Raw genomic sequence first — 21,773 nt, forward strand, 5'->3', positions numbered from 1 at the left:
CTGGGAATATATAGAGATACAGAATACAAGTAGCTGGCATCCTGTGCCATCGTGTCCCGGGGGAATTAGGAGCAGGCCATATGGCTACTTGGCATTAGCCAAGACTGACCGACAGAAGGCTCCCGGAGTCCCGATGAGTCCCTATCCCCGCTCTGCTGTATGCGGGAGATCCGCGTACTCACGCGCACCCGCTTCCGCGCCCCCTCCGCGCGCACACCACCAGCAGCAGCAGGAGAGGCGGGTGCGCGCCCCCGGGAGGAGGTGTCAGGGCTGGAATCCAGCAGCTGAACGAGCAGCGCGCACACGCCCCTCCAGGGACTGCTGCTGCTGCTGCTGCTGTCTGCGCTTCTCTCTCCCGGACCTGGCAAGTCCTAATTAGAAGAAGGAGAGAAGCATATAAAGGGGGAGCCGGCTGCGAGCAGGGACCAGTCACCGGAGATCCACGAGGTTAGCAGCCGCCGGGGCTGGGGGGGTTGTGGGCATGCTTAGTGACATCCCGGCTACAGCAGCAGCAGCTGATGGCTGAGAGGAGACAATTGCATGGTGCTGATCGCCTCTAGCTCCGGGCACAGGGCTCTGCTGGGTATTTCTATGGGATATCTGGTCTATGGAGCCTGTATGGTGAGTGTTATGTGTGCCAGCCATGCCATGGGGTAGCAGATGGGCAGATCATCCTATAGCTAGTGACAGCTGACCAGCTCCAAGCCTCTGTGTGCTCTAGGTTTCTGTGCTGGGGAACACATGCAATCTTATGGAGAAAGCCCCAGTCGCAGTATGGTGAGTGCACTGTGTACCAGTCTTGCCATGGGGTAACAGATGGGCACCAGTGCTGGGGACAGCTCTCTCTCTATAGGAAACTCCTGCAATGGTGTGATAGATGGGGAGCCATATATGTGCCAGTCATGGGGTAGCAGATAGGCATGGTTCACAGCTCAGATCCTGCCATAGGCAAGGCCTCCTATATAACCTGCTTTTGTTTAGGTGCCCTCTGACGCCAGTTGCCCGAGGAAATTGTCTTGTTTTAACCAATAGGCTGACATTTCCAGCCTATATATCAGGGGGCAAAGCGTGCTGCCTGCTTTCCAGTTGTCAAGGAGTTAATGATCCATGTGAGTTTTGTAGTTTTGTATTGTATCATTGGTCTGGCGTAACTTTGTTGGTATTAGATGTCATTTGCAAGATTTGGCTGGCATCGGGGTGTTTGGCTGGCATCAGGGTGTTCCCGCTCGGAGGCTATTGTATAAATAAGAAAAGGACTCATTAAGGCGATGGATTGCTTTTACCGTACGGTATTGGGTGTCAGGATTTTCACAATGAACTGGACACCTGATATAAAAATAATAATAGTAATAATAATAATAATAATAATAATAATAATAATTAATAATAATCTACCCTGTAATACCAGCAGTCAAGGTTTTGTACTACTCCTGTCTTCTCTAACCCTTGAAGGTGGATCCTGAGACTGCTTATGGCTTTCCCTGACATGACATGTAGAGTTCAGTCTTTGTGTTGGGCAGGGATATCCCTGTCATTATCATTATTATTATTATTATTGCTGCCGCTGCATGTGGATGGCTGGAGAATGACTCACAGTATTTAGAGTGCCACATGGTACCTGCTAAGCGTCTTCCTTGGCTTTTGATTGTCACTTTGTTATTTTACAGAGCAGTTACTTAAGATCAAGTGCAAGAAAAAAAACTATGGCCTGGAAGACGTTTGGCTAATAAATGTCAATGATAATTCATGATAAGTCGAGTTAAGGATGACATAAATAGCGGCTTATATGAACTAAGTGCGGGATTTACACTGTTTATGGAAGATGGGAAGTTTTGGGGTTGTAACGTTTCAGGGATACAATGTATCAATGTCCCAAGAGGAGAAGATAATATAGAAACTGTATAGCATTTGTGTCCGTGATTATTATTACACATCATCATTATTATTGTTATTACATCATGACTTCTTGCTTACTTGGGACTGTATCTGTCCGTCTTTTTGAGATTGTCGCGCTGCCACTTGTATGCCCCTCTATGTTCGCTCCTGACTAGTTTACCAATATTTTTTTTCGTCTAAATAATAACGCTCATTAAGGGTGGGTTCACACTGAGGAATCCGCGTGGAGAAGTTCCCGCAGATTTTGTCGCTCACCGCCATGCGCATGTCTTGCCTGTGCTATAGACTCCATTCTATGCACAGGTGGATTCCGCCCTCCGCTGAAAGAATTGACAGGTCAATTCTTTTGGCGGGCGACGGAATTCACCCGACCATGGAATGAAGTCTATGGGACGGGCGCAAATGCGTGCGGGGGCGAGCGACGGAATCCGCGGGGACCTCTCCACGCAGATTCCTCAGTGTGAACCCACCCTCATAAATCACATGCCTTGTATTACTCTGCATCAAAACTTTACTGAAAGAGTAGTAGATGCTTGGAAGAAACTTCCAGCAGATGTGGTTGGTAAATCTACAAAACAATCACAACATAAAAAGAGTGTAAAAACACACAATAACCCTCTTTCACTCTCATTGTGCTGCCTTATGGGGACGGAATAAGGAGTATCAAAGAAGGAAGGTTCTTATAACTTGGAAATTGAATGAAAATAGTGGAGACCTGTTTATATTGTTAGTTATTCACTATGTATCATGACTATCTAAGGAAAGGGAGAACAGGACAATCTGAAGAAACTCTATGCAGATAGTGGCCAGCTGCTAGCGGAGTCAAAATGCAATTTTTTAATTTCTGTACATTGGTCATTGGTTATGAGGAAATGGTAGGCTGGTATATGGCGGTATATTGAGCACAGATAAAGCTGAGTTCACACTTGTGTTGCCAGTTGTGTATTTATGTTTGTCAGATTAGCGCAGGGATGGGGGAACTGCAGCTCTCCAGCTGTTGCAGAACTACAATTCCCATCATGTCAAAGCTTTGGCTGTCCAGCCCTCTGAGTTAGAGGGCTGCAGGTTCCTCATCCCTGGACTAAAATGACCCAAAATGGGGTTTCTTGGTCCTCCTTGCAGGAGTCCCTCATTTTGATGGAAAGAATAGTGCTGAATATATTCTTTCTGTTAAATATAGCAAAATCGTAGGTTTCGAGCGGAGCCTCCAGCTCAGATGTGAACTATATAAACTCACACAAGGTTTCATTGAGTAAGGTCAGAACCCCTGCTGGGTTAGGAGTCATCTTTTTCATAGTAAGACGTGTACATACTATAGTGAGAATCGATCATATATACTGTAGGTGATAAGTGTCACTATATGACTCACATACCCCTTCATCTCTAATACCGGGTTGATTGATGACTTATTGGAATTCCTTAACATAAGAGTTGAGTCACAGAAATGTCCTAGTTTTCCTCCAAGACGCCTTAGGCTGTACATTACAATAACAGGAGTCGTATATATTGTTCTCAGTAGTGCGGTGTAATATATGGGAGAGAGTGACCTAGAGCACAAGGCTGGGGAAATGTACAGTACTGTTATTGTGGAGATGGGCTATGGTTTTCTTATAGTAGGTCATTTTACGTGATATGTGAGATCCATCGATACTCCTTCTAGGGTTTACCTACCGAGGAACCTTGACGTTTCCTGGAACGTGGTCAGAGGTTCTCTAGGAGGGAGAAAGGAACAAGAGTTGTCACTTTTACAGTAAGAATTGCCAAATGGTTTCAGTTTATGCAAATATGTGTGATATGGAGAAAGAGAAGTGTACTGCGGGGACATGTCTGCCCCCTTTAAGCCTAAACAGCACCAAAAATATTGGTTAATAGGAGAGATCGAATAATACACTTAGGGGGAGATTTATCAAACATGGTGTAAAGTGAAACTGGCTCAGTTGCCCCTAGCAACCAATCAGATTCCACCTTTCATTTTCCAAAGAGTCTGTGAGGGATGAAAGGTGGAATCTGATTGGTTGCTAGGGGCAACTGAGCCAGGTTCACTTTACACCATGCTTGATAAATCTTCCCCATAGTCCCAGATTTAGGATGCTGCCTTAAACCCACATGGTCTGTGATTGGTTGCAGGCTCCTGACCCCCCGCTAGAGCACCTTATACGTACCTGATCCCGCCGGGTCCCGCTTCTTGAGACGGTCGGGTGACGGAGATATCAGCGCCCAAAGCCTGGCGCGCGCGCTCCTGAGATGAGTCCAACTCTCATAGAGAATGACTGGTGAGTCCGACGCTCCGTCATTCTCTATGAGAGTTGGACTCATCTCAGGAGCGCGCGCGTCGGGGTTTGGGCGCTGATATCTCTGTCACCCGACCGTCTCAAGAAGCGGGACCCGGCGCGATCAGGTACGTATAAGGTGCTCTAGCGGGGGGTTGGGAGCCTGTCACCCCAGCATCGGGGGTGACAGGTTCCCTTTAAGGCAGCATCATAAATCCAGGCCGTAGTTTTTGAGTCCAGTGTATTTTTTAGGAAAGTGCCTCCACCTCTCCCCGTCCTCCTCTCTGTGAGTTATAGGCTGCTGTGTATGGGGATAGACTGGAGCCAGTTGTCAATCACAGCTGAGAGGGTGAAGCACTCTCCTTATGAGTACACTGGACCTATAAACTGCGATTTATCAAAGCTTGTGTAAAGCAGCAGTGGAGCTGTTGCCCATGGCAACCAATTCAAGCTTTTATTTTGCAGAGGCCTTTTTTAAAAAAATTAAAGCTGGAATCTGATTGGTTGCTATGGGCAACTGATTCATTGTTTCATAAATCTCTCCCTATGTGTCTTAGGGTCTTTTCACACTAGGAATTTGTGCAAAATTTCAAGCAGTGTCCGTGTCCGGACTCAAAGTTCCGCCTGTCTTATTGATTCCATGGGATGTCTCATGCGCACTCCGTCATCCGCCCAAAGAATTAACGTATGGCCCCTAGCAGGAGCATGTGTCTAATGAATACCTTTCCTATAGCTTTTTATGATGTATCCATTAAATAGACCATCATAGTCTATGGGTGATGGATTCATTAAAGGTTTTTTTAGGCATTTAACATCGATGGCCTATGAACTGGAACAGCCAGAGGCCTTGACTCTGATACTTATGTAGTGAAGGTGTAGGGGTAATATGGCCAAAAATGCCATATTCTGTTCATTGTGTAGTGGTGGCGCCAGGTTACTGCAGCACAGCTCCCATTTACTTTAATAAAAGATGTGCTGCAGTAACCTGGCGCCACCACTACACAATGAACAGAATATGGCATTTTTTGGCCTTTGAAGGGAATATGATGGAGCTACAGGTCTAAAGAAAATAGAGATTAGCAAATTTACAGTAATAATGAAGCGAGGTGCTTCGGTAGCTTGGCAGTCGGCTGCCTTTGAAATATGTGCCGCTCAGCTCTGGGTAGCGGGAAAAGCTGGATCCAGTCCTGGAAAATTTCTCCCAGTTTCTTTTCCAGACACACAGGAGAAGCGCCACGGAGCGGCACAGATTTCAAAGGCAATTGGCTAATAAGCTGACTGCCGAGCTAATGAAGCGCCTCGCTTCATTATTACTGTAAATTCACGAATCTCTACAAAAGAACATATGTTTGGCAGGGGCGCAGAGTGTCGGCACCCCTCTGATCACACATTGATGACCCGTTCTGTGGATAGGCCATCATAAATCATTAATGCCCCTTTGTACAATGCCACATTGTAAGAATAAAGCCAAATAACGGCCGTTATCTGTCCCTGTTTTTACATTGTGGGATCATAGCTTTAATCACATGTTCATATGACTAAAGCTAAAGCTTTGGCTGTCCAGGCATGATGGGAGTTGTAGTTTTGCAACAGCTGGAGAGCCAAGGTTCCCTTACCCCTGTTCTATGGTAGATACTGTTTACCTCTCTTTTTGTCATTAGAAATGGTTATGATACAAAGCAGCATGACGTATAATTCACATATCAGATTATACTGGGATTATACCATTATATTTTCCTTGCATTTGACACAAGAATAATATTAATATACATGTTTTCCTTTTTTCCTTGAACAGTAATATAAGAAAGATTTCTTGACTAAATCCGGTAATAGATACCTTTAAGAATGTACCAAGAGCCGCCTAATATTCAGTCTGATTGAAGCTTTTGTATTATTCAGCTCTGGAGAGGGATTTTCAGTGTTCTTAACCCTTTAGTTCCTGGAGTGGCCTTTTCACATGGAAATCAGGCGGTGTGGGTTAATAGCAGGCTAAACCTGCCAGAGATGTAATGGAGGGTGCACTTTCCATGCAGGCTCCGTGTGTTTGTAGTAGAGGTGTGAGCTTTCATGTCGGAGACTCTTCTACGTTTCCTTGTTAAGCTGGTTTTGCAGATTGTTTTATATTGTTTAATTGTTTTTTTTAAAGGAAGTTTCTATATTTTTAGAAATGATATATTTATAGATATAGGGGAGAGAAGGTTTTTCTCGTTTTTATGGTCACACAATGGTGCTATTTTTTTTTTCTTTTTAAAGGAGAATTGTAGGAATTTTTAATCCTTTTAATTACATGATTATGTATTAGGGGCATCCCCTAACTATATGGTCCCCATCGGTGTTACCTGTGACATGACGTGCTACAGGCAGCTAAAAATTCTGCCACTTATAGTAGGTTGAATTTTTGTCTTAAAGCCAATATCGGCTACGGCCGATAATCATCTCCTATAATGGAAGACAACGATCAGCTGACATGAACGATGTCGGCTGATCGTTGTCCGTCGTCTTTTAGTCTTTTAACATATTCAAAGACAAATGACTTAGATAGCAATGATCTGCTGCCGTCGCTCCGTGGAATAGAAGCAGTGGCAGCAGACTGCCACAATCTTCTGTGGGCTGCCCGGACGATCGAGCGATCACCTGAGCAGCCCCCTCGCAGCTCCCAACCCCCCCTCTGGTTCTTACCTGCTCGCTGCTGACTCATGTAATAGCGCCGGCAGCGAACGGGGGACGAGGAGCGAGCACTGACAGCGCTCCTTTGCTCCTCTCCATCGCCCCGTGTAATAGGGGCTTTAGTGACAAGCATGTGGATTTCTGCAAGTTCTGTAAGGGTACGTTCACACTTACCGGACCCGCAGCGTATTTTCTGCTGCAAATCCGCTGCGGATCCACAGCAGATCCGAAGCAGATTTCATTTAAATAACTGAACACAGCATCAAATCTGCACCATCAAATCTGCTGCAGATCTGCTGCGGATCCTGTAGGTGTGAACGCACCCTTAGGCCCCGTTCCCACTGAGCAAAACTAGCGGAATTCCGCAGCGGAATTCCTCCCATTGACTCCCATTATGAGAGGGAGGCTAACGGCATTCCGCAGCGGACAATTCTGCCGCGGAATTCCGCTAGTTTTGCTCAGTGGGAACGGGGCCTTAAGATGAGTGGGGGTAGTTTCTGTAGCAAAATCAGGTGCATGTGAATCTACCCTTAGGGTCTATTCACATATACAGGATCTGCGGTGGATTTGATGCTGCAGACATCACTGTGACTGAATGATTGAACAGAGCATCAAACCTGCTGCAGTTGCTGCTCTTTAAATCACAATGTATATTCACCCTATATATTCACATGCTGCAGTTTCTGCAGATGAGATTTGATGGTCTGCTACAGCTTCCTAGACCAGAGTTGTGTCCAAAAACGTAAAAGAAATAATGTGCAGTATTTCCATTTAGAATGCCATATTCTATGATTGCTTTTATTAGGCAAACAGCACATTATTATTTTTTGGGCCATTTTGGCTCCTAGCAAAAATACTAATATTTGCTGCTGTTTCTTACGGCAACTTATTAAGGTACATAAATAAATACAGTAAATAAAATGGCAATGGCAATCCTTAATTTGTGATCTTCATCAGTTGGCTTAAATAGAAACTGTACAAGCTCCTTTGCCACTTCATAGCCTGATTTGTGTCCCTAACCTACATGACAAAAATACAAAAAAAGCAACAGCAACCCACAGGTGCAAGATCTTAGCGTATATACTCCTAACTTACATGATGTAGCACTGGGAGAGACCATCATCGTCTCAGAACCTGTGTCCATAGGGGAGTAAGGCTACAAATTTGCTGACCTTATGGACAGGGAAAGAATACAATGGATTTTTTTCCCACCCGGCATGATGTCTCAATATCCTGCCGGCAGCGGGGAAACTCTTTGAAGTGCCACGGCTCTGTCACTACAGTGCCCATTACTGACACTTTGACTTCAGATTTGCCTTTTTTTTTTTTAATAAAAAAAAAATGTCTTCCAAAAAACAGAGCCACTCTCCTATACGCCATGTTGGGCGCACCTCCGGAACAGCCCCCGCCACCCTTTCTCAACGCTTGGGAAGAGGATCTTAACACCACACTCTCTGCAGCACAGGTGGAACGTGTGTTTCTATGTACACACTCGACTTCCATTGCATCCCGCCTCCAGGAGTGCCTACCAGACTTCATCGGATTTTTCCGGAGGTCTCTCCACTTTGCTGGAGGAACTGTGGTGGGGAGGGATCCATTCTCCACACCTTTTGGAGCTGCCCTAAGTTGGTACCTTTTTGGAGGGAAGTATGGCGTATCTCATCTAAGTTCACTGATTATCAGCTTCCTTTCTCCCCATCACTTTTCCTCCTACACCTGTCGGAGATCCCTCTTAAGTCCTACCGCCGTTCGGTACTCCGTCACCTGGTCAACGCCGCCCGTGCCTGTATTCCTGCGCTGTGGCGTCACCCCGATCCCCCGAATATCCCCATGTGGATCCGTAAAATAGAAGATATCAAGCGCATGGAGGATCTCACTGCTCAACTGCATGACGGCAACTCTCGATTTTTCCGGACGTGGTTCCACTGGGAACAATTCACTGAAACGACCGAATTCCGGTCCCTCCTGTCGCAGTGAGGAATGGTCCCCCCCCGTCCCTCTCCCCTCCCACCTGCCCTTCACTTCTCTCCTGTACTCTCTCTGTCTCCTCGTCTCTGTTCTCTCTATTCCTCTCCCTCTTCCTGATTGTTGTTTGAGCGTTAGCTCACTCCCTGGTTAATATGCGTTCTGCCGACCCAACCACCGGGAGCGGCTGTTTACCTTAGAGTTGGATACAGTTATATCTCAGATTTCGGTTGTACTACATGCCTGTGTAATAGTGATATGTATATATGCCAGTGTGCCTTGCGAATGAGGCATGTTGCCTCTTGTTTTGTTATATAAATTGAAAATTGAATAAAATTGAGAATTTAAAAAAAAACAAAAAAAAAAAACAGAGCCACTCTTTTCCTCAGTTCAAGTGCAGTAGTGTCGCTCAGTTCCATCAAAGTAAATGGAGCTGAGGTATAAAACCACACACAACCTGACGACAGTTGTGATGCTGTTTTTATTTTTAACAAAAAAAAGTTTTTTTCTAATCCTGAATAACACCTGTAGGGTGCGTTCACACCTACAGGATCTGCAGCAGATTTGATGCTGTGTTCAGTTATTTAAATGAAATCTGCTGCGGATCTGCTGTGGATCGGCAGCAGAAAATCAGCTGTGGATCCGGTAAGTGTGAACGTACCCTTAACGTCAGGGATGACTTATTTGCAGGAAGCTGAAGTAGTGTTGCAGTGTGAGGGTGCTATAGACAGTGTTTCTCAGTACCACCCTATTCAAATAAATTATTTCAAAGTACCCCCATAGCCACAATACTCGTGACTGTACTGCACATTAAATTTCCCGGATGTGTAAAGGGGGCTAAGACTTTTGGCTATAGAAGTGTAGCTGTCAGCATCTGGGGGTGAGGGGTAGATTGAATTTTCAGGCTTGGCTAGTAGAGTAGTTGGGGTAAATATAGGTTTCTATACTGAGTTATACAGAACTTTCTCCATATTACAGAATATTTTGTATCCTCGGATAGCTGCAATATCCTGAGTGCCTTTACCTGTAAGAATTTAATTATCTCGGCAGTAATACTATTCACCGCCGTCACCTGTAGGCTATCCTGATGATTATATGGAGCTCCGCATTCTCCGAGCAGTCATACAGTTCCAAGGTCAGATCATACAGAATTTATGACTGTACTGATTAAAATCATATTATTACCTAAATCCACATACTTCCAGAGGGATCCATATGGTGTATGCAGACTGTCACTTTATTGCAGTCCGCCGTAGCAGGATAGAACCGGATAACCGGCGCTGGCTTTTAGAATGTAGATTTTACTAAAAATTATATTTTTATGTTTTTATCATTTTTATATATTACTTTTAGCCGATGGATTTTTCAGTGGGAATGGAATGTAAATGGAACTACAGTAATAGCTTAGGATTAATAAACAAACATAATATTACTATTGTACTGTATATGCTTTTATATAAGAAAAAAATGAGGTTATTTCATACTATTATTATGTTATTTTATTCATATGTTAGATCTTATATAACTTATAAGGCTGGATTTACAGCTAAATCAGTGGAAAAAAAATCATTTATTATGTGCATTTAATTTTAATAGGGTCGGTCAGATTTCCGGCATGGTGTCTGGCAAGAAAGTATATGCAAAATAGTTCGCGCACCACCTTGGGAAGATGGCATTCCTTTAAACCAGTGTTTAACTCCATCTAGGACAGGGGTGTCAAACTCAAATACACAGTGGGCCAAAATAAAAAAATTGGACAAAGTGGCGGGCCAACCTTAATTATTGAAGGTGGTCCTGTCACTGTCAGGGCGTCTCCCTGCACTATGGTAAATGACATGATAAAATGCTATGATATGATTAAACCCAAACCCATGTAATAGCCAACCCCCCAATATTGCCCCATGCTGTAGCCAACCCAACCAAAATTCCCCCACATATTAGCCAGCTCTCTTAATAGTGTCTTAAAGGGGTACTCCAGTGTGGGGGCACTTTTTTACTGGGACCAGCAGGATCTGATCGGACTTGAAACGGATCCCGCCTCCTTCACTGAGTGGCTGAGCGGACCTGAGACGTCACATCTTGGGCCCGCGTCAGACACCCGGAAGCGGCCGGAAGCCGGGCACCGGAGCGCCGCGATGCGGGACCCGCCGCTGGATCCGGGGAGGTGAGTGGACGTCTTTTTCCTCGGCCACCTCCTCCCCGGTCCCAGTAAAAAAAGTGCCCACACTAGAGTACCCCTTTAATAGTAGCCAGCCCTCCCAATAGTGGCTTAGTAGTAGCGAGCCCTTCCAAAAGTTCCTTAATAGTAGCCAGCCCCCCAAGTGTCCCATATAGTAGCCAGCCCTCCCACATACTCCCTTATATAGTAGCCATGGTGGGCCAGATGTAATTCAAACTCTGAATTGCCTGGCTGGCCAAAAATAATGGCATTATGGGCCAGATTTGGTCAGAGTTTGACATGACTGATCTAGGAGAACATTGACTTACAGTCTGGAGAGCAGGAAAGGTTTTCTATAGGGATTTGCTACTACTCTGGAAAGTTCCTGTCATGGACAGAGGTGGAAGCAGAGAGCACTATGTCAGACTGGCAATAATACTACTTCCTGCAGGACATACAGCAGCTGAGAAGTACTGGAAGAGTGGAGATTTTTTAATAGAAGGAAATTACAAATCTCTTGCACTTTCTGGCACCAGGGAAAAGGGAAATAACCATCTGCAGGTGGGTAGTCTTAAGGCCATTACAACCGATATTCGTCCTGTGTGATGAACGATGTCGGCTGATCGTTGCAGACATTTGTCTTTCAACATGTTGAAAGACAAAAGACTAATATAGCAACGATCTGCTGCCGTCGCCCCGTGGAATAGGAGCAGTAGGAGCAGCGGCTGCAGACCACCGCTATCTGCTATGGGCTGCCCGACGGTCTACCGATCACCCTAGCAGCCCCCTTTGCAGCTCCCCGCGTCCCCCCTCCCCTGTACTGACCCGCTCGCTGCTGACACGTGTAATAGCGCCAGCAGCGAGCTGGGAACAAAGAGTTAACGAGCGCTGACAGCGCTTGTTTGCTTCTCTCTGTTGCTGTGTGCAATAGGGGCTTTACCTTTTTAAGGGATTTTTGGCTTGGTATGTATTCCTAGTCAATGTTCTAATGGTGCGTTTACACAGACAGATTTATCTGACAGATTTCTGAAGCCAAAAACAGGAACAGACTATAAACAGGGAAGAGGCCATAAAGAAAAGACCGATTTCTCCTCTTTTCAGATCCATTCCTGGTTTTGGCTTCAAGAATCTGTCAGATAAATCTGTCTGTGTAAACGCACCATAAGACTTCTAGATAGAGTGAAGCACTGACTTAAAGGGACACCACCTTCCCCCAGGTGGTGTGCAAGCTATTTTGCATATCCTTTCTTCCTAGAATTCCAGTGGGGTTGGAATGTCCTTTGAGTCCCCACACGTCTTTTTGATGCTTTCCTTAAGGAGAAACAATATCACTTTGATCTCACAGCATGGTGTCTGTCATCTTTCACAAAAAAAATAAATAAATAAAAAATTTGCATGCAAGGCTTTATATTTCACCATTTCACAAAATAATGTGGCATAGAGGCTCCTAACAGAACCACTGATATAGGTGTGAATCGTGTCCAAGAGAACGGTGAGTTAGAAGGCACAGGGCCTCTTCAGGAACATCATTTCTTGGTGAAAACATTAAGGGAGGCATTTATTAAGTCCGGCGTTTTTTACGCCGGACGTAAAAATGCCCCCGCAGCTCCGGCGCTACGGAGATTTATGTAGAGGCGGACTGCCTCTACATAAATTCCGTGCGCGCCGTTGCGCACCGCCGAAAACCTACGCCAGCTGAGGACTGGAGTAGGTTTTCGGCGTACATTTTGGCGGAACGGATGATAAATCGCGCGGACTCTGAGTCCATGCCCTCCGTTCCGCCCACTTTCCGCCCCCTGGCGTACTCGGCGGAAAGTGCCGATTTGCGAATATTTTATTCGCAAATCGGCCATTTGCGTATAAAAAAATACGCAAATCGTCACTTTCCGCCGAAAATCATCCGTTCGCCGGATGATACATGTGGCCCTAAGTGGTTACAAAGAGCATTGATCCCTCTGGAGAAAATGTCATATATTGCACACCATAGGGTGAAACCTGCTGGGCACAGAGATCTGGTGTTTTGAGGGAGGGAATATGAGGGAATAAGAATTGTACAGATGCCAGGCAGGTATAGGTATGGCACTTTTCTTTGGCACTTTTCTCTTCCAGTGAATGCAGCTTCCTCAGTGTAAATCTCAAAGAGGTTTTTACAACGTGTTTCAAGGTTCAGCTGAAGTCTTCATTGGTACATACCTGACACTTGAAATGCATTGTCCAAATAAAACTTACTGCAGTGCTTGTGTTAACAGTCTGACGTTCTAGTACTACTGTGTCTGCTCTTGAAAGACCCGTCCTGCTTTTACAACATGCTTATTTAGAGACATGCTTCTTTAAATACATTTGGTGTGTTTTACTCCAGCGAGGTTCAGTTTTAGACATATGAATTACCCCAAGTAGTTTAAAGGGGTTATCCAGTGTTAGAAAAACATGTCCGCTTTCTTCCAGAGACAGCACCACTCTTGTCTCCAGTTTGGGTGCAGGTTTTGCAACATAGTTCCATTGAAGTGAATGAAGCTTAATCGCAAAAAACACCTGAACTGGAGACAAGAATCATGTTGTCTCTGGAAGAAAGTGGCCATGTTTTTCTAAAACACTGGATAACCCCTTTAAGTAGATTTTTTTTCCAGATGTCCAGGAAAAGGGAAGCAGTTCCTTAAAGGAGAAGTCTGGTTAAAACGTTTTATTAAAGTATTGTATTGCCTCTCCAAAAATTTTACAAATCGCCAATATACACTTATTACCGGAAATGCTTATAAAGTGCTTTTTCCCTGCACTTACTACTACATCAAGGCTTCACTTCCTGGATAACATGGTGATGTCACTTCCCATGTTATCCAGGAAGTGAAGCCTTGATGCAGTAGTAAGTGCAGGGAAAAAAGCACTTTATAAGCATTTCCCATAATAAGTGTATATTGGTGATTTGTGTAACTTATGGGGGGCAATACAATACTTTAATAAAAATTTTTGCTGGACTTCTCCTTTAATGTTAAAGGGGTTGTCTAGGATTTCGGTCACTTTCTTCCAGGAAAAGCACCACTCCTGTCCTCAGTTTCATCATTTAAGTTAATAGAATTGTAATACCACATACAACCTAAAAAGCAGAAGTGGCACTCTTTTTTGCAAGAAAGTAGCTGTGCTTTTTCTTATCGTGGATAAACCCTTTAAGACCCTAAAAAACAGCCCCATAGGTCTCACAGCTTTGTGGAATGATGTAAGTGTGTGATTGCAGGTTCTAGAGCAGCTCAAGCTCCCTCCAGCTGTTGCAAAACTACAATTCCCATCATGCCTGGACAGCCAAAGCTTTAGCTATCCAGTTTTGTAACAGCTGGAGGGCCTGAGTTTGACACCTGTGTTATAGAGGGACTTAGGCTTCTCTTATATTCATATGTTTCATACTTAGTTGCACTAGAGAGAAGAAATGATCTAATAGGTATAAAACTACAATATACACAAAGATATACAGTATAATGTATGTAAAAAGTCCTCTATTTTACATTATTTATGTATTTTTGTCTGAGCGCCTGGTGTATATGGACCCTACACAGGATGTCCGTTCCCCTCTTTTTACTATATCTTTACATATTTGATATTATTTCAGGACGTATAGTTCCTTTTTATACGTCAGGGAATGGGTTGAGTTGATCTTTACACTTTCTGCGGAGAACAGGGTTCTGTTGCAAAAAAAGGTGACTGTTTTCTTCATGCTCTAAAAAACTCTCAAGTGCAGCACTGGTGTGTTTGTATTTTTAGATGCCTTTGTACTCTCTTATATAACAGGAGGAGGATTGTAGTACAACCTACATTATGGAGAACAGTAAACTTAGCAAAAACATAAAAATTGTTTTAATACACAAAAGCCTCATTTTCTTTTCTGGGAAGCGCCTCCGTGTCCCAAAATTCCTCTGCAAATGGGAGATTCTTTGGTTCGTAACCGGATTTCTTATCAAGTTCTTTTCTCTTTATTGTATATTTATGGCCATTTGAGTTGATAGATATTAAACTTAATGCATTAATATAAAGGGGGAGATTTATCAAACATGGTGTAAAGTGAAACTGGCTCAGTTGCCCCTAGCAACCAATCAGATTCTGCCTTTCATTCCTCACAGACTCTTTGGAAAATGAAAGGTGGAATCTGATTGGTTGCTAGGGGCAACTGAGCCAGTTTCACTTTACACCATGGTTGATAAATCTCCCCCAAAGTGTTCAAAGTTCAGCAGTACTACAGAGAACGATAGGAATGGGCATGGGCACGGTTTTATTCCTGTTCTTGTGATCAGTGAGGGTCTGACTGGTCGAAGCCCCACCAACCTGCTTGTTATGCCCTATCCTGTGCATAGGAGATACCTTCATGAGATGGAAATATCCCTTAAAAGGGGCCATCCAGTGATGTTAAAGTACTTATCAGCTGCTGTATGCCCCGAAAAAAGTGATGTATTCTCTCCAGCCTGACACAGTGCTCTCTGCTGCCACCTCTGTCTGTGTCAGGAGCTGTCCAAAGCAGCACCAAATCCACATAGAAAACTTCTCCTGCAGTAAAGTTAACACTAAAGTCAGTGCTTATAGATTTTCTCTTTTGTAATATGTTCTTAAAAAACCTAATAAAAACATTGAACCAGAAAACTTCTCCTGCTCTGGACAGTTTCTGATATGAATATGCAAAAGAGGAGCCCATGGAGCCTCATTGAAGAGTCTCTAAACACAGGACTAGCCAGATATCCCTCTAGGAAGGACCCAGCCAAGGGGCAACTTCTGTTAGGATACCACCAAAATCACCATATTAAGTGGCCCTATAAGTCAATGTAATGACAAGGGATAAACCAAGGCTAGGTAACCATCCACATACAACTGTTTCGGGGTGTTGCCCCTCATCAGTGTGGAGCAGGATTCTGGCTAGGTGGGAGCAATGCCTAGTAGAGCCATAAGAGAAACAGATTGCTGAACTCAGGGAGACCAGCCAAACGACAACACTGTGGGCTGCTAGTGAAAGCGCTCAATGCAGTGAAGTCCTAGGTGCATTGCCCCCTGGGAAACATGAATATGCAAATGAGGAGCCCGTGGAGCCTCATTGAAGAGTCTCGATTTTCACGTTTCTGATATGGACAGAGATGGCAGCAGAGATCACTGTGTCAGACTGAAAAAAACACCATTTCCTGCAGGGCATACAGCAGCTGATAACTACTGGAGGCCTTTTTAAAAAAAAAAAAAAATCAAAGTATATTAGTAAAACTTTCTAAAACCAGTTTAAAAATATTATTTTTTCTCCTGAGTAACCCTTCACAACTTTAATAATAGCTGGAAGAGATGACCATGTCATGCCTTATTAGTAGACCATGTCAGTCTCCACTTCCTGCTCCCTCTCATGTGACCCCTGCAACCAATCACTGACAGACATCTGTTGTTTTTTTAACCAAAAACATTACCTCTTCAGCCACCCCCTTTAATGTGTCCAGAAAATAGGCTTTGTGTGTGTATGAAGGGTAGAATCACTTTGGCATCTGTTCCAGGGGACACTTCTCTCATTCAAGACAGAGGACCACAACAGATGCTTTGGGTTCAATAGTTTTTTTTATGTTTTTCTTTCCATGTTACTCACACGGTTTTCAAGGTTTTCTTTTTGTTTCTGTTGAACCTGTCAGTACACAGCAGATGTCACGCATTGCAGGCGTTACCTATAATTGTACAATGTTTGATGTGATTACAAGGAGGCGGTGTGGTGATAGACAGGACACAGGCGCATGGTGTAGCTTAGTGTCTTATTGGAGGTAAATGCAATAAATGATGCGCGGGAAGACGTGGAGATCAGCCGGGTTCTCTTCTGGGCAGGAGCAGATTTACATCTTAGGAGCTTTAGAGGTATAAAATGCTTTGTGGTACGGTGTTATTCAGCCAGTGTAAATGAGACAGAGACAGGGCCAGAACATCTTAATATTCTTATTCCTGCAAGGAGACTATTGTTCCTGCAAACACTCTGTAAACTCGAATTCTGCCTTGATCCTAAAGACTAGACACCCTTTTCTGCTGTGCCGGCTTATACAAACCTGAACATGTATCTGGGGAAAGAAATTTGAGGGAATTGATATATATATATGGATGGTTCCAGGTTTTTGCGGGCCCTTGGGTGAAAGAGCCTCAGTGGGTCCCCCATCCCTCATCTATACACTATGCACAATTATTTAAGACACCACTAACATACACAAACACACATTACTGATGCAGACATCGACTGACACACACTGACTGACACACACACACACACACACACTGACTGACTGACACACACATTACTCTGTCTTCTGATGTTCAGCCCGCTCACCCTACACTACAGTAAGCTGGCTGAACATTACAGCACCAGGCCCCTCTCCCTCTCAGGGCCCCTAGAGATGCGGTGGGCCCCAGGTAAGCCTGGTGCTGTCACCGGCCTTGTATATATATGGGCAATTAATCAAATAAATTTCATGAATTCGCCCAGAATTTGAGAGTCGATTATATTTTTTGAGTAAGTCGTAAATTCGATTGGATGTGGGCGGGCAGGCGATGCCGGTGGCGCGTTGGTGCCTTCCTCCAGCTGCTGAAGCAGAGCCTGGGGAGGGAGAGTGCCCAGCAGCATTTTCTTTATCCTGTCCCTAAAACGGGACAAGTACATAAGCTCCCCTCCTGGCCACACATGGAGGTCTCTGTCCACTGAAGGAGGCTGCAGGGTCAGCTGGGTTCGGATGACTGTGGCAGTGGTGATAGCACTGTGCCCCCTGATCCCGCTGTACAGCTCCAGTAACCTCAGCGACACTTTCACACTGCTGCCTCCTTCAGAGACCGGGGACCTCCGTATGTGGCTGGGAGGGTGCCTGGGGTGGGAGAAGCAGGAGGTGTGTGTCCAGGTGGAGTGGGAGGGGGGTATTCTGGGTATGTGCCCATTTAATGAATAGTGGCAGCACAAAAATGTCAGTTTTCTGTGTGGCCGCATGGAATCCCGGCCGGAGTGTATACAGTGTATAGTGTCAATGTATAGTATATTAGTGAATGTGATTGGCCGCTGTGATTAAACAACGGCCATTGTTGCAAATCTGCAGCAATGGCTGTTGTTCAATCAAAAAATACAGTGTGTAAACGAGACCAAAAATTGTATATATTTTTTTTTTGACTCAGGGACATATAGCAGTCTGTACAGTCTGGAGGCTTTTGTTAGACCTTGGGCTTCCATCATAGCACTGCCGCTATCCTATTGCTCGGGTGCCCTGTCTCTCTATAACCGCTTAGATACCTCATTCACAAATGACTATTGAATGTGACATCTAATGGGCCAAATAACCATGATCAGAAGTAACTATGGTTTCATTGCGGTAGATTATCAGCTGTAAAATACAGACGACTCATTCCCTGCAGTTTCCCCCATACATTTGTATGATCATACATTTATATGAAACTCTCCACCTCCTGAGAGACTTATGTGAACTGGAGACCAATGACACTAACGCCTATCCACTGAGGATGATTTAACCCCTTAAAGCGTAACTAAATTGAAATTCCTCAAATAAAAAGCCCTCGTGTTACCCTTTAAAAAGAGCCCTAAACTGCGTTGATAGCGTTTACGCTCCCTGAGATATCCCCAGTTGTTTGGCTCAGAAGAATAAATGAATTTTTCTTCTGGCTGAGAGAATGTGGGCGTGGCCTATCCCTCATCTCCCTGGCTGCATCCCTCCATTCACTGACCAGCAGCTTAGCAGATGTATCACACACAGTGGTATCAGATAGAGCCCCAGCATACAGTATCACAATGTAAGATTAGATACAGAGCCCCAGCAGATAGGTATCACACACAGTGGGATTAGATACATTCATCTGCTCTAATAACACTGTAGGATAATGTCAGCTCCAGCTCTTCCCCTGCGCTGCTCCTCACACACAACACCCTCAGCTCTGCTTAGTCACCTCTGTGAGGGGAGGGGGGAGAACATGCTGCTAGGAGGGGGGGGGGGGTTATGTTTCTCTCTGTGTCAGGGCTGTTATCTGATGCTGCTGTCGGAGTCTGTACACTAAGTACAGATCTCCTGGGAGGGGGCGTGTCCAGCAGGAATGCACAAGTATCACAGAGGCAAAGAGAGCTTTGAGGGGACAATTAGCCTTATGTATTTAAAAAACTGTTCATTTTAGGTTATTAATGTATATTGGAAAAATTCTTATCATGACCTAAGCTAACTAAAACTGAATGGTCAAAATATTTTATAGTTGCGCTTTAAGGACAGAGCCAATTTTTGTTTTTGCATTTTCGTTTTTTCCTCCTTGTGTTTAAAAGGCCATAGCACTTGCATCTTTCCACCTAGAAACCCACATGAGCCCTTATTTTTTGTGCCACTAATTGTACTTTGTAATGACAGGCTGAATTTTTGCATAAAGTACACTGCGAAATCAGGAAAAAATTCAGTGTGTGGTGAAATTGAACAAAAAAAATGCATTTCTTTTATTTGGGGGGTATTTGTTTTTACGCCATTCGCCCTGGGGTAAAACTGACTTGTTATATATGTTCCTCAAGTCGTTACGATTACAACGATATCTAACAAGTATAATTTTTATCTGATGGCCTGTAAAAAATTCAAACCATTGTTAACTAATATATGTTCCTTAAAATCGTTCCCTTCCCAGGCTTATAGCGCTTTTATCCTTTGGTCTATGGAGCTGTGTGAGGTGTCATTTTTTGCGGCATGATGTTTACTTTCTATTGGTACCTTGATTGCGCATATACGAGTTTTTGATCACTTTTTATTACAATTTTCCTGGATTTGATGTGACCAAAAATGCGCAATTTTGCACTTTGGGATTTTTTTGCGCTTACGCCATTTAACGTGCGAGATCAAGTATGTGATTAATTAATAGTTCGGGCGATTACGCATGCGGCAATACCAAACATGTTTATTTATTTACTTTTATTTAAAACATGGGAAAAAGGGGGTGATTCAAACTTTTATTAGGGGAGGGGGCTTTTTACTAATAAAAACTCTTTTTTTTTTTTTTTTTTTTTACACGTATACTAGAAGCCCCCCCTGGGGTTAGGGTTATTCCCCCCCTGGGGTTAGGGTTATTCCCCCTGGGGGACTTCTAGTATATACACTTTGATCTCTCATTGAGATCTTTGCTGTATAGTTATACAGCAAAGATCAATGAGATTGGCATTCGTTTGCTTTTGGCTGCTGCAGCCGAAAACAAACGAGTGCCGAGCCGGGATCAGCGCCATTTTGGCGGAGACCCCGACCGGCACCAGATACGGAGATCACTCCTTCGGGACAACATCCCGGGGGGGGGGGGGGGCGATCTCTGCCACTAGACACCAGGGAACGGCTCCGGAAGGTAATCGGATGCAGCTGTCAACTGTGACAGCTGCATCCAATTACCTTATTAGCGGGCACAGCGATCGGACCGTGCCCGCTAATAGCTGCGGCCCCGGGCTACACGCGGCACCCAGGATCCCGGCGGTTCAGAGCAGGGTCGCCGCGCGGCCCCGCTCTGAACACCTCTTGGGGACGCATGACGTACCGGTACATCATGCATCCTTAAGAGGTTAATCCACCATGGACTACCCACGACTGCCTTTGAAGTCATTGATGATCTAGATGCCATATATCAGCTTTGTCTACAATCAAGAGCTGGTAGCTGATTTGCATAGTTTTCAATGGTGCATTTGGGGTAGTTTTCTTTGCATAACTATTGAACCGCTTATTGGCTAGCCAATAAAGTGGAATGAATGGCTGTTAAAATGTACTGTAATCTCCTATCACACTTACACCCTATGTCACTCCCGTAGCTAGGTTATTTTTCCTCTCCGTAACTGTAAGGGATCCATTATTTTCCCTAATGGAGGACAGTCATTTCTCATCAAGAGGATAAACCCGTTTGTTCTCAGTTATTATACAGAACAATATCTATTACTCCATTAATTCACATTGAAGACTAACGGTAATGGACGCACAATCAGCCACTAAGACCTGTAACCAGGCACGTAATATAAATTTATAGACACCTCGGATATATCTAAGGCTTATGTTTCTGTTGCCAGGCATCTGATAATACCCAAACAGAAAATCTAAGTGTGTGTAAACCTCAAGTGCCAGTGATAATGCGTTGGTGGAAAGTCTAGTCTGACATAGTGCCAATTGCCTGTTATATGATCCTGCCCCGAGACTTTAAGGGGTATTCTAAACAGCCTCGGTGACTGATTGGAGTGACAGGATAGGAGAATAACTCTTTAAAGGGGTTATCCACCAAAGAGTGAAAAAAGGAAATGCTAGCTGGTCTTACTAACCAAGCCCCCCTGAGTATTCTGAGCCTTTCTCCCGTCTTTCTAGCTGCTGCCATTGCTGAGTTAAAAGTTTTTCTAAAAGCCAATCTATAGCCAAGGAAGTAAACTACATTTCCCATCATGCATCTCCCTGATTGGTCCATTTGTGTACACGCCCCCTTAGCTTTCTTTCCTGCCCACTGTTGTCATTACTATTGCACAGTAAACACAGGACAGTTTTTTTCACTGATTTTGCATCACATCACCCCAATATGTATTCCATACTAGCTGATGATGTAGCAGAGCTGACGCGCGCGGTGTACCTATGTGCTGCATAATGGGCATCTGTTTACTGGGATGCGGTGTGTAGTGTAGGTTAAGGTATCTGCTTGCTGACTGTGAATGAAAACATTCTAGTTCCATCTAAACTCTAAGAACATCCATAACAATTACTATATGCAGAATTGAGACACAAAGACAGGTTCATATGCCTGCATTCACTGACAGCAATCAGAGAGGGAACTATAACGTTTCATGTTACAGAGACCTA

The 21,773-nt window shown here is 44.3% G+C and overlaps 1 protein-coding gene across 4 annotated transcripts in view; it reads left to right on the plus strand.

Annotated features, from left to right (window-relative positions):
* Positions 1-308: 308 nt before the first annotated feature.
* The window catches only part of PLCB4 (phospholipase C beta 4), a 271,807-nt gene continuing 250,342 nt past the window's right edge, over positions 309-21,773 (plus strand). For 3 of the 4 annotated variants that reach the window (XM_069955430.1, XM_069955434.1, XM_069955433.1), the window contains exon 1: positions 309-447. The gene's annotated coding sequence lies outside the window, so the exon portion shown is untranslated. Of the gene's footprint in view, positions 448-506; positions 622-21,773 lie in introns of those variants that run through there. The other variant, XM_069955431.1, reaches the window with a different exon arrangement.

Source organism: Dendropsophus ebraccatus, chromosome 15 (assembly GCF_027789765.1).
Source record: "Dendropsophus ebraccatus isolate aDenEbr1 chromosome 15, aDenEbr1.pat, whole genome shotgun sequence".
In the NCBI taxonomy this organism is placed as follows: Eukaryota; Metazoa; Chordata; class Amphibia; order Anura; family Hylidae; genus Dendropsophus; species Dendropsophus ebraccatus.